This window comes from Paramormyrops kingsleyae, chromosome 17 (assembly GCF_048594095.1).
Source record: "Paramormyrops kingsleyae isolate MSU_618 chromosome 17, PKINGS_0.4, whole genome shotgun sequence".
NCBI lineage: Eukaryota > Metazoa > Chordata > Actinopteri > Osteoglossiformes > Mormyridae > Paramormyrops > Paramormyrops kingsleyae.
The window spans coordinates 1,457,709-1,470,550 of NC_132813.1; the positions used below are offsets into that span (position 1 = coordinate 1,457,709).

General features: G+C 46.1%; 1 protein-coding gene across 3 annotated transcripts in view; it reads right to left on the reverse strand.

Moving 5' to 3' along the window:
- Nucleotides 1-12,842, reverse strand: part of pde2a (phosphodiesterase 2A) — a 125,664-nt gene that overhangs the window by 71,215 nt on the left and 41,607 nt on the right. The window lies entirely within an intron of this gene.

Consider the following 12,842-nt stretch of genomic DNA (forward strand, 5'->3'; position numbering starts at 1 on the left):
GATGAGACATGGATGATTTGAGCATGTTTAAGATGATATGCAGGACAGAAAGAGGGGGCTGCCGTTACTTAATAAACAGAAAAAGCCGGGACAGTATTAACCATGATTAACTGTATGAATTGTGACTGCGATGAGTTATGAAGTGGGGGCCGGACTCAGGTGCAAGATGCCTTATTGACACGAAAAACTGGAAGAGCTGTAAATCACAGCAGGGTAATCACAGCTCCAGGCCTCAGGGAGGCGCCACCGAGCGGCTTTATCAGCCCCCAGCCGTGGCACCCTGGGTCTGTCCCGTGGTACAGCACTGACACCCCAACAGCTCTGCTGGAAAACCTATTTAAGCTAATATTTCCCTGATATTTTTCCAGTTTTATCATGATTTTTATCATTAGTTACACCAGCGACTTCCATTTTTTGCTCTTAAAACCACATTTAGGGGTCTCTACGGTATGGACTCTTTGTGCATGTTGAATTATCTCAGATGTTGAAGGCGTGATCTGCGACTAAGGTCTGGGCTGTGTGCTCAGACCAGTCTCTCCCTGAGGCAGCCCAAACAGCACCTCCTGTGAAGATAAGATGCAGGAGGTACAAGCTCCAAGCGAATTGGGTGCGAGAGACTGACAAGAGCAGCAGCCAAAAGGGGGCTGTGAACAACAATTGTGCCTAGTGGCAGAGTACAATCAATTTAATAAATGTTTATAATTGCAAGAAATATAACAGTATTTGTCAGCCTTGTCCTGGGGGGGCGCCCCTGTTTTTGCTCCCTTCCAGCTCCCAGTCCGCATTTTTGCTCTGGGAACTATGAGGGCGCAAAAACATGGACTGTTTGGGGGATCTAGGGAACCAGTTTGAGAAACACTGGAATATAACAGAGACAAATCACACAAACAGCCTGAACAAGCTTCATGTTCCTGTTTAATTTTTCTACCAAACTGCCTTCAAAGTCATTACGTTTTCTTGATGAACAAAACCACAATTGAAATGATGTATTTTGTGACGGCTTTACCAAAGCTGCAGCTGGCTATTCCTAACCGCCTTGCAGAAGGTGTCCTTTTCACCCTGTCCAGCTAGCCAGAGCTGTGGTATATAATTTTTCCCATGTTTCTATAGCAACAATGAAGGTACCCAACAGCCAAAGCCAGCAATCTCCTTGGTCACCTTTGATATGTGAGTCTAAGGAAGTAAAACAATTAGGCATTCCTCTGCTTTAAATCTTCTCTGCAAAGACGAACTGAGCTCATTCGACAGCCATTCTGATGATTCTGTTAACCAGCTTTTGTTCTGTTACCACATCAGCAATGAGCCCACGTTCGGAAGAAGAAAATCGATACATTTTATCACGTTAACCTTTTGTGCATCAACGATTCCACTACAATTAAATCAGCCGGTTTGCTTGACCACTTAGGATCACACAGTCTCCTTATTTAGCACTACTGTTTATTCTGTTCAAACTGTTAATCCAACCAACGCAAGCATGCTGTGGAATGGAGATGGTGACTCGGATGGTCCACAACCTCATTGGCTTGGTCACCATAAGTCTGACATGCAACTGAAGGTAGAAGGTTATTTTGAGATACCTGAAGATAATTTCTCAGCATCTTTTCTCCTGGACCTGAGCATGTAAGCTCAGTCTGCCAAAACAGGTTGGCACAAAAAAGATCAGACATAGCTCTCTGCCTTGCTAATTAGTGTGGATGGAACCGGCTCCCCTTGGAATGTGAATCATAGTCCAGAATGACTCGGGCTGTCCATTGCATTGATTGGCTGACCTTTAATAAGGGGTAATGGGGGTGATCTCGTAGGCATTGGCAAACCTATGCCTGCACTTCTGGGACTCTGGGTCACTCAGGTTGATGACACAACAGTGACCCATTGAATTCAGCAGCACAGACCCCTTTCCTTCATAAGGCCATTGAAGGATTCAATCTGGGGCTCTATTTATTGTTAGAGGTCACAAAACGACACCACCAGTCCATCTTCTGTGAAGAGAGAGGTTCTGTCAAATAATTTACTTAATTTTCCACCAAGGATGGATTCTGCTAACAATTGCCTGGCGTGTCTGAGTTTAACAATTAGAACCTCATTCACAAAAAAAGTGAAAAAGAAAACAAAGAGGGAATGAAAAATCTGCCAATGATCAGAGGCTCAAACTTAGCAATTTATCTTAATTCAATACAGAATTTGGCAGGTCTGTTCCTAACAGCTCTCATGAAAAAAATATGTATAAAAGGGTTTAACTTCTAAGCTCTAAGCCTTTTCTGACACATTTTTTCTAACTGCAAAAGAAAAGCTGTCATTATGCCCTGTCATCATGAAGCAGCAGAGGATTGTAGGTACAGCCAACACCAAGACTTCGTTTTGTAAATGAAGTACTTCATAACTTAACTGCACTCAGCCTGCATTACATCGACCCAGGTTGAAGTGGGTTCGGCAAAATATTTCTTCTAAAAGAAATTAAACTCAAAAGGCAAACGCAGCGGTCAAGGTCCACATGTACACCCAGCTAAGTTAATGGATCAGCATCCTGCCCTGCCAGCGTGAGACCATGGTGAAGGTGTCTTTTACATGTCTTCAAAAAATTACATTTATAAATACCCAAATTCCCAAAATGTATTTGACTAATTGAAATGTCATAGAGGTCAGGAAGGCGCGGCACGTATGAATGTTGTAATTTACCTCCAAATTGCACTTTGCATTGACACCGTAGGTCGGCAACTCCAACACGGCCTATTTCGCTGTGCCAAAGTCTTTGTTTTTATACGTTGTATAATTGCTGTTATTACTTCGCAGTGATGTTGGAAAATAACAGCTTAATTATCTTCCGGAGAGGAAAGTGGAGACTGCAGCTTCATTTTTTCGTCTCCCACATTCGCAGTGTTAAACGCGTATAAGAATATTTTTGAACATATTTTCTAACTTTCAGTGCTCAGAATGTGGAGCCAACATTTAAATCATTTTCAAGGTTTCTGTTAAACAATGAAATGGCCCTTGGAGAGGCTTCCTGAATGAGCTTCTGGGGGTCAAGCTTAAACCCCTTCACCCTTTTGTTAAGTCACGCTAACATCAGTTCAGTTGAAAATACAATTACCTATTTAATCCCAAACCTACTGAAGGAATGATATATATTCAGTGCAGGTATAAAAAAATGTAAAAGATTCATTTGGCAATGACTATTGCTGCCACCCATTATATTAAGGCTAATTTAAAACCAGACTTTATGCTGGTTAACAAAATACTAACAACAATAAATAATGATAATTACAGTATCAAAGGCTAACCTCAGCAGAGGTGTCAGTGCTGTAAATTACTGCCCTGGCATTGCATTACACTTGGAGTTGGTACATCACCACCCTGATATGAGAAATCGCTTTCTGCAGACCTCGCCTCACCTGCCGCCTCCTCCTTCTCAACAGGGACATGTGATAAGAAGCAGTAAATGAATAGATGCATTATTAAGCAGCACCCCAACCCATCGCCCACCCAGAGATGGAAAGATTTCCAAGTATCTCATGAATCCATGGAGACAAACTCCTCTCTGGCCTCCTCTTAAGAGCTGAAGTCCAGAAGCTCCTACCAGTGCAGAGAGGTGAAAGAGCTTTACACATTTCTGTGTCTTTGAAGACCAAGTGTGCACCATGTTTGCCGAAGATGAGATCGGAGAACCAGGTGATGCACGAAGGCAAGTGGCTATCAGTTCTATGTATGCCCACACCACAAAGCTTAGCAGAGGACTAAAGTGTAACCCCAGGTTTATAACATACATTAACCCCCAATACACTTTACAGAATGATCTCTCATAAGCTGCGGACACAAACATAAGCAACTCAATAAAACTATTAAACAGCAGGTAAAGCTACGCATAATTTTCTTTAATTGGTCCCCATAAATAAGCCACAAATGCCGCAGCTGTCTAGCTGATTTACGGTGCCTTTTATTTCAAGCATTTTATGATGTTATTGCCATTTTAAGTCAGTAAATATTTTATTAGAGACACTCACAAGAGTAAATAAGCCGTGGTACACCATGGGAGAAGGTGCTAGGACGCTGGATTACCTAGAATCACTGCATATATCTTATTTCCTAAATTTTGAGCAGGTATCATTCTTTTAACATCCGTAAGGCCATGAAGAGGGATATCTGGAGAAACAAATGGTTTTCTGCTCCAGTTGCATTGACTCAGCCTGTCATCATCCTGTGAAGAGTACTATGGTGACTGATGTTATATTATCCCAGAACGTAACCCCAATGTTAAGAACGTAATCATGGCAGGCCTGAGAACCTGGTGCTTTCCAAAGAAGGCACTTCGGAAGCACCCGTCTTTGAGTCACAGGCTGTCACGTCGCACCCCAGCTTTGTGGAGAACCGCTGATTGATCCCCCATAACAGCAACACGGCCAGCTCTGCTGACCTCTGCAGCTCCACACAGAAACAGCGTGTCCTGTAAAAAAATGATGTCCTGCTGTTGTTGCTATATGTGACTGAACACGGATCAACGATGGTATTATTCTCCCCTTATAAACACTGGCTGCCTGAGAAGAGTGGAGCCCGACCAAGACCAAGGTTTTTTTTCAACCAACCAGTTGAGTACTCAGTGACTGTGACTCTTTATACTCAACTGGCTGGTTGAAACAGAACCTTGGTCTGGATTTGTACTTTCTGGACCTGAGCTTCTGTCTGTAATGGATTACGTTTGTGAGTAACATCCCCAACACTGGGTACCACGTGCCTTTAGGCTCCCTGGTCACGGTTGGGTTGTACCAGGTCGGTTGTTGACGGATGTTGGTACCATTACTCTATGCTGGAGTCACACAGACACTGTCAGAAACAGGAAGATGCTCAGACACACTGACGTGTCTCAGAGGTTTGTCATCGAGATCCATGTGTCAGTCTCAGGGGCCTGATTTGTTTAAAGCTCAAGGCATTTAAATATATATGCAGCATTAACAATACAAATATACTGTACTGCAGACATAGCATTGATGCACACATATGCAGAGTCAGTTTGTTCTGTAGCCTCAGATGCATCCCTGGTGATCATTACAATGACTCCTGCCCTGTCGTCATTGTGACTCTGAGGACTTTGGCAAGGGCCCCAGAGACATGGCACAAGGCAGCCGCGGCGTCAGGGTACGGCCCAGGCTGCCGTTACAGAGGCATTATGGACCGTCTTTATTGCAGTAAAGCATTTCCAGAGGGCACATTGTGCATGGCCAGGAGCGGCGCCAACAGGAAGATCTGCAGGGCCAATGAAAACCATTCTCCTGTGATTCTCAGGGCATATAATCCCACATTAGGCAGCAAAATAACAACAATGAGAACACTGAAAGATCTCTTAGGGGCATTAGGGAGAGATGCCTCTGCTCCTGCGTTGGATAACCCTGTCCTTATCTACAGCTGAGAACAGTCAAACATTACACATATAGTCATATTACACACAAAGGCACATATACACACTGAAGGTTTGTCATCTTCCTATCCACAGTCTCCTCGTTCCCTTCCATCACATACCCCTCCCTCCTCCTCTGTGTGTCATTTATCACAAATCAGTTTAATTCATTCTGTTGCCATGGATACAGCCCGACGATTTCTACCTGCAGCCTAATAATAATAAACACCTCTCTGCGTGCTCCATTGGGACAAAGCCCACCCATAGGAGCCCCCCCAGGCACCATGTGGGCTCGAATCGGCGGGTAAGTTAATATCAACCACGCGGCAAGTGTGGATGGATGCTTTGGAATGCAGGACTGATAAGATGTTCTGGGTGTCATGCAGGAACCTAAGGGGAGCGGTACGCTGTGATGGGCTGTCGACGCTGTGCGGAAGATCAGGCCACAACACCGGCTGCTGGCCTTCTAGGCTGCTGATTTTGGTTGTTTTGAAGGTTTTTATTGGTTGCACTGGTTTAATTTGTTGCGTGTCTGAGTAGAAGTAAATTTCCTTAGTTTCTGGCAGCACTTTTTTGACTCCCTATTGCTACCAATATTCTGTGTTCCAATAAAAACATTGGTCAGTGGTGACTCGTTAAGACTGATTCTTTGACACATGGTGGGCCATTGGCATCCTGCCCTGCCAGCGTGAGACCATGGTGAAGGTGTCTTTTACATGTCTTCAAAAAATTACATTTATAAATACCCAAATATACTTTACCAGAAGGTGTGAGAATCGGGCTTTTGGGGAACAAAGCTCAGGACAAAATCATCCATTCCATTAATTCTCCCATATATGACACCTCTGCTAGGCTCCAACGGACATCCAAACATAATCAATGGGCTATTAATTTAATTCGTTCAGGAGGGGAGAATAAGAAGCCATAAATATCTCTGCCCTCATTCCAAAGCTCCTTTACCTCTGTGACATAATTTTGCTACACCAGCAGCATTTCTGCAGTGATCCGTCCAAAATTAGGCCCAGGAGCAAATCCCAGAAGATGACATCGCTTGCTACCAGGTTGTGTGTTGAGGCGCTGTTTTCTTCAGGGCATCGGGGACCAGGACGCCCGTTTTATTTGACCATGGGGGCGTCTGACTCAGCCGTGCCACATTAACATATTGAGGCCCGGACGAACACACAGGCTGTGAAACGGGCGGCCTGCCCAAGGCAGCATTGGTGGGGAGACACGAACAACAACCTAGTCAGCACCAGGACTAAAAACCCAGCCGGGCTTCACCAGCCTAATCTGAGAGGTCTGTGAAAAACGACAGAGGATGGACCAAGGTGTCACGGGGGCATTGGGATCACATACAAGATGGCAGAGGTAGGGTGAAAACACATTATGATTTTCTAAACTTCTCACATGACCTTCAGTTCTTTAGTACATTATGTCACTGTATCAAAAGCTGCCAAGGCTTTATCTGAATTACCCAGGATCCATTTTTTATAATGTCACTTGCCGTGGGCACAGATGCCTGAAGTGACAATGCCATGTAGAGCCCAGTGCTCTCCGGGGTTTGATTGGATCTACACCAGCAGTGTGACAGTTTCTGTTAGAGCTCTTCGCATGGTGGTCATGGATTCTACCTCGGGGGGCTCTGGATGTATTAAGTCTTTACTACTACAGTTCTGTTTATTGGAGGTTGGGCAGCATGATTATGTCTCACAATTAAGGGGTTCTATTAGCAAAGTATTCTTTCATTAAAAATTGTGATGTAACAGGGATCCTATGTTTCACTTAAAGGACTTTCTGTGAGACTTCACTATCTCCATATCTGTATGAATAGTGTATTGTTATTTTACATCCATTTTATTCATTACGTGAAAACTGGAGCTATCTAAGTCTGTGCCAGAACCCGGCGTGCTGCCTGGGAGATGAGACCCATCGCATTTGTAAATAAATCTGCACATTTCTGTAGTCTGATGCTGCACATGGAGAGAAAAATAATCCATTACACTCTGGAGGACATAAGCAGTGAATATGCTTTGAGCTCACTAGGAGTTAAAGGCTCTGAGAGTGAAACTGTATCACCAAACCGTTTCAGAATTTAATGGAAAAAAAAAATCACAGATACATTAAAATGACATTAATAAAATGCGACTGTCAGAATGAGGTAAGAGGTGAAGTAACACACAGACTCGTAATCCTGTCCCATGCTTGTCACAGCTCACATAACACAGTTTGCACAGCCTAACAACCTCATGCTCTCGCTTGCTGCACCTGCTTCAGGAAAATGACACACAGGACATTCTCTGAGGAAGCAGCAAATTGTCTGTGCTGTACTGAAGGGTAACAGGAGCTCGTGCCAAGAAAACCAACAATGAGCAAAACCCAACAAGGAGTGAATTCATCGGCCCCTGCACCAAGACACCTGAAGATGGTGACCGAGGCTGACAACAGCTTCTATAAAAGGACACGCGGCTTAGAGAGTGTCACAGGCGAGGTGTCCATGGGATCACAACACCGATATTCTTTTAAATATGACACATGACCCGTTATGACGGCATCAGAATCAATCCCAGGGCACTGATCAGCATGGAACTTTCCAGTGACTCACACGATTCCCATTTTGACATTTTCCACTTCGCTATTTGTGCGATAATTACCTCAGCTTGCAGTATTCGTCACAGGAGCCACACATAAAAAGCAGCTTTTGCATTCTGCATTCGGGAATTTTCTTTCTGGCACTGCAGGACAACTCAACGCTGATTCAACAGTCTTGCTGCGATAAATTCAGCATGGGGCCCTTGGCATTGACGCGTCTGCAATTATCTGCAGTGCGAAGCTTTAATTGCAGCTCAAGCTCTATTCACGGAGACCCGAACTGTCGGCCGACGGCACTGAAAGTGTTTCTTAAGCCCTCGTTGCTGCCGTTGTCATATTTATTAGCTATTATCTGCACCATGCTCTTAACTGGCGAGAGTAGTGCGTATACGCGGGCTTTTAATCTGAAAAACAATGATCATTAAAATAATTATCCTGTCAGAATGTACTAAAATATTAATTGCGCAATCATCACTTGACTTTGCGCTAACCCCACTCCGCCAGCATCGCCGCATCTGAAGTGGTGACATCCTCAGCTTCTTGGGTTTCTCTGCCCATTCTGTGTTATTAATTAGTTTATTGACATGCAAATGACGGGGAGAGCTCAGAAACCAGCTGGATAAATCAATGGCAGAGTGGCACACAAGCAAGGGCTGCGGTCGATATGCTAATAAGACACATCACAAGATTGGGGACCGTAACAAAAACCCAATCAGATTAAAAGGAGAGAAGATTAAAATTAAAAATAACTCCCATGTGTCATCTTGTCAGCGCCTAAGGGAAGGCGGTTCCTCACAAAGATACGGCACAAGCGCTCTTTTCCCGTCTGAGCAGCTGGTCTTCAGGACACTCTTCCGTAATGTTTCGCCTTCTACGGCTGACGGCTATGAGGGCTATCAGCAGGGGGAGGAGAGGTAGCCTTGGCTAGTTAGCGTCGGCGCCGATGGCTATGAGGGCTATCAGCAGGGGGAGGAGAGGTAGCCTTGGCTAGTTAGCGTCGGCGCCGATGGCTATGAGGGCTATCAGCAGGGGGAGGAGAGGTAGCCTTGGCTAGTTAGCGTCGGCGCCGATGGCTATGAGGGCTATCAGCAGGGGGAGGAGAGGTAGCCTTGGCTAGTTAACGTCGGCGCCGATGGCTATGAGGGCTATCAGCAGGGGGAGGAGAGGTAGCCTTGGCTAGTTAGCGTCGGCGCCGATGGCTATGAGGCCTATCAGCAGGGGGAGGAGAGGTAGCCTTGGCTAGTTAGCGTCGGCGCCGATGGCTATGAGGGCTATCAGCAGGGGGAGGAGAGGTAGCCTTGGCTAGTTAGCGTCGCCGCCGATGGCTATGAGGGCTATCAGCAGGGGGAGGAGAGGTAGCCTTGGCTAGTTAGCGTCGGCGCCGATGGCTATGAGGGCTATCAGCAGGGGGAGGAGAGGTAGCCTTGGCTAATTAGCGTCGGCGCTGATGGCGTGGGCAACTGTCGTCCCTCCCAGACCCACGTTTCCTGGGGGGTCAGTCACAGTTACGTGTGGAGCAGCGCAGAAATCAAATCCACTGCAGATGGCAGAACTGGCAGGACCAAACCCAGTGGGTTCAGTTTCAGCCCAGAGAGAAACCCTTACCCCCGAGGTCGGTGTGAGTCTGTGAGAGAGATGGCCCCGGGGTTGATTTCAGACTAAACATTCCTTCAGTTGCTATTAATACATTAATTTAAATACTTTTTTTTCCCTCAAGCAACTGATAGGTTTTATGGAAATTTTAGTTAAAACCTTCCAAATTAACTGATACTGAGGAAACAGCAGGAAAAATTCACCCAGTTCAAATATAATGAGACAGCTTCCCTGTTACACAGGGACGACGCACGGAGCGTAGACAAGGCGCAGGACATTCCCAGTCCCCTAGAAGAAGTTAATAGGAAGCAGGGTTTAACGTCTGACTGACTGCAGCACGGAAAGCAGGGAAGAGATGGAGCAGATAACTGCATGGAAAAATGTGACCTGATGCAGCGGCAAAGCAACAAGTGGAACATTAAATCAAACCTGAAGCGGGCGGATATACACTGTCAGACTCATTTCCTGTGACAGGAGCAGCGCCTTTAGAGGCTGATACGCAGCCTTGCATCCACAGCAGATGCATTAAATGTTCCATTATGTCCATTTAGACGCTAAGGACAGACAGCCGTGATGCATGTCTAATTCACATTTCCTTAGGGCATGATTGATGCGGGTTAATTCAGCCTTGGGTCACCAGCACTGTTCAGACGGCACCAAGTCAGCCATTTTGCGACCAGTCAAGGCCAAAACTTGACTGCTGTATCTAGAAAGCTGCAGTGGGGAAAGAGATTTGTAGATTCGGAGCGTCTCCCTCGCGGGAATCTCCGGCTTCGTACACCCACCAACGTCAACACTCCTGCTTCAACATGCGGGCTGTCAAGATGCCAGCCAGTCCTTGTGCAAGCGGCCTCCTGACAGTCAGCACCGCTCGGCAACGGTGCCCCCCGGCAATCTCCATGCTCAGAATTAAATCTTGTCACTGTGCCATTGCTCAGATCAGGTTGAGGTAATGCATCTTCATAAAGAGTTTAAACTTGCCCATGAGTGATTCGGGACCAAATAAAAACCAACCTATTAATACAGGTAGCCTCCATTGCCAAATAAACAGCATACAGCAATTCCCCTTTGTTCCATCTTCTCTCTCTCAATAAAATTAGAGGTCACCCAAGACAGCACTAGTCCAAATCCACAAGCAGAAGTTGAAATGCATGTAAGTGCATGAGCAGGATCAACGCTACGCCTCTCTGCCTACAAGCAAACTATTCTGGCCTTCGGGCATCAGAATAAGTGGCTCGGTTGTGATGTTTCTCCTGTCTTTTGGTGCTGGGTATCAGCAACACACGCATCGATCTACCAGGCAGGCCTCCACGCATCGATCTACCAGGCAGGCCTCCACGCATCTATCTACCTGGCAGGCCTCCACGCATCTATCTACCAGGCAGGTCTCCACTTCAAGCTACAGGATTCCAGAATAACAATAATATCATTGGCACAGGAAGCTGAACGAGGCCATTGACTGAAAAACCGTAGGAGCTGTGAAAAGCCATACACTGGCTAAGAAAAGTGGGCAACCACACAGATCTTTCTCCAGCTTATCATTCTGAACTGAAAGACATGGGCGTAATTGGAAAGTTTCAGGGGGTTGCAGAAGTAAATAGCCCATGAACAAAAGCTTCTCAAAACTGAATATCATCCAAGGCGGAACTGGTGGAATCCAAGACACATGTAGGGGCAGCGGCCAGTAAAGTCATTATTATTTTTGCATTGCGTAAAGTGGGTGATGGCTGCAGGCAACTGATTACTCGGTTGGAAAGTGCTGTCCTAATAGGCGCAATGTCAGCTTATAGCAGGGACACACACCTCACTTAAAATGCCATTTGTCCTGCCCTGTGAACATCTGCTTGAAAAATCTGAGAATCATTGTGGAAAAACTGTAGTTTAATGATGGTAAAATGCGGTACGTGATGATAACCGTAACAGTCCGGATAATTTAAAAATAACCCTGGGTGACACTGCAAACGGCCTTGCATATAATTCATGTGTGTGGAGATACTTGTTTCTGTATCACAGAGCAAAAATATCTTGTCCAGATACTTGGCAATGGTTTCTACAATGAACATACTGTACATCATTCTTATTAAACCGGAGCCAGTGCTACTGAGTGCCAGAGCCACGCGTTGGGCATTTGCTATCGTGCGATTACCTTGGCAGTCTGCATTTTTCCTTCAAGATTTCTTAACACCTTCTGCCCATATTCATTGTTCTCAGTCTATCCATTGTGTCGACATGCTATGATTAGTGGAGTAGTATTCACGCTTTCTGTCATTCCGTCTAGTTCAGAAATAATAAAGGACGAGGTAGACAGATATTAAATATGAAGATTTCTGACAATCACCCCCTGTCATCTCCTTGAGTGAAGGTCACCTTCTGTCCTATCATTGTGTGATGGCCACCTCCTGCCCTCTCACTGTGTGACAAATGACAGTCATCTCCTGTCCTCTCATTGTGTGACCGTCATCTTCTGTCCTCTCCTTGAATGTAGGCCACCTCCTGTCCTCTCACTGAGTGAGTCACCCCCTATCCTCTCCCTGAGTGACAGTCACCCCCTGTCCTCTCCCTGAGTGACAGTCACCCCCTGTCCTCTCCCTAAGTGACAATTACCCCCTGTCCTCTCACTGAGTGACAGTCACCCCCTGTCCTCTCCCTGAGTGACAATCACCCCCTGTCCTCTCACTGAGTGACAATCACCCCCTATCCTCTCCCTAAGTGACAGTCACCCCCTGTCCTCTCCCTGAGTGACAGTCACCCCCTGTCCTCTCCCTAAGTGACAATCACCCCCTGTCCTCTCCCTGAGTGACAGTCACCCCCTGTCCTCTCCCTAAGTGACAATCACCCCCTGTCCTCTCACTGAGTGACAGTCACCCCCTGTCCTCTCCCTGAGTGACAGTCACCCCCTGTCCTCTCCCTAAGTGACAATCACCCCCTGTCCTCTCACTGAGTGACAATCACCCCCCGTCCTCTCCCTAAGTGACAGTCACCCCCCGTCCTCTCCCAAAGTGACAATCACCCCCCGTCCTCTCCCTAAGTGACAGTCACCCCCTGTCCTCTCCCTGAGTGACAGTCACCCCCTGTCCTCGCATTATGTGACAGTCCTTCCAGTCCTCTCTTTGAGTGAAGGCCTCGCTGACTGAAGTTCACCTCCTGCCTGTGGTAGATCAATCCCAGGGTAATATTTTCTGGGGAGGTTTGTAGTTGTGTTTAATTCTGCTTATGACAAAGTATCCAAACAGAACTTCTACTAAGATCGCGCAGTACTTCCAACACTTCCAAT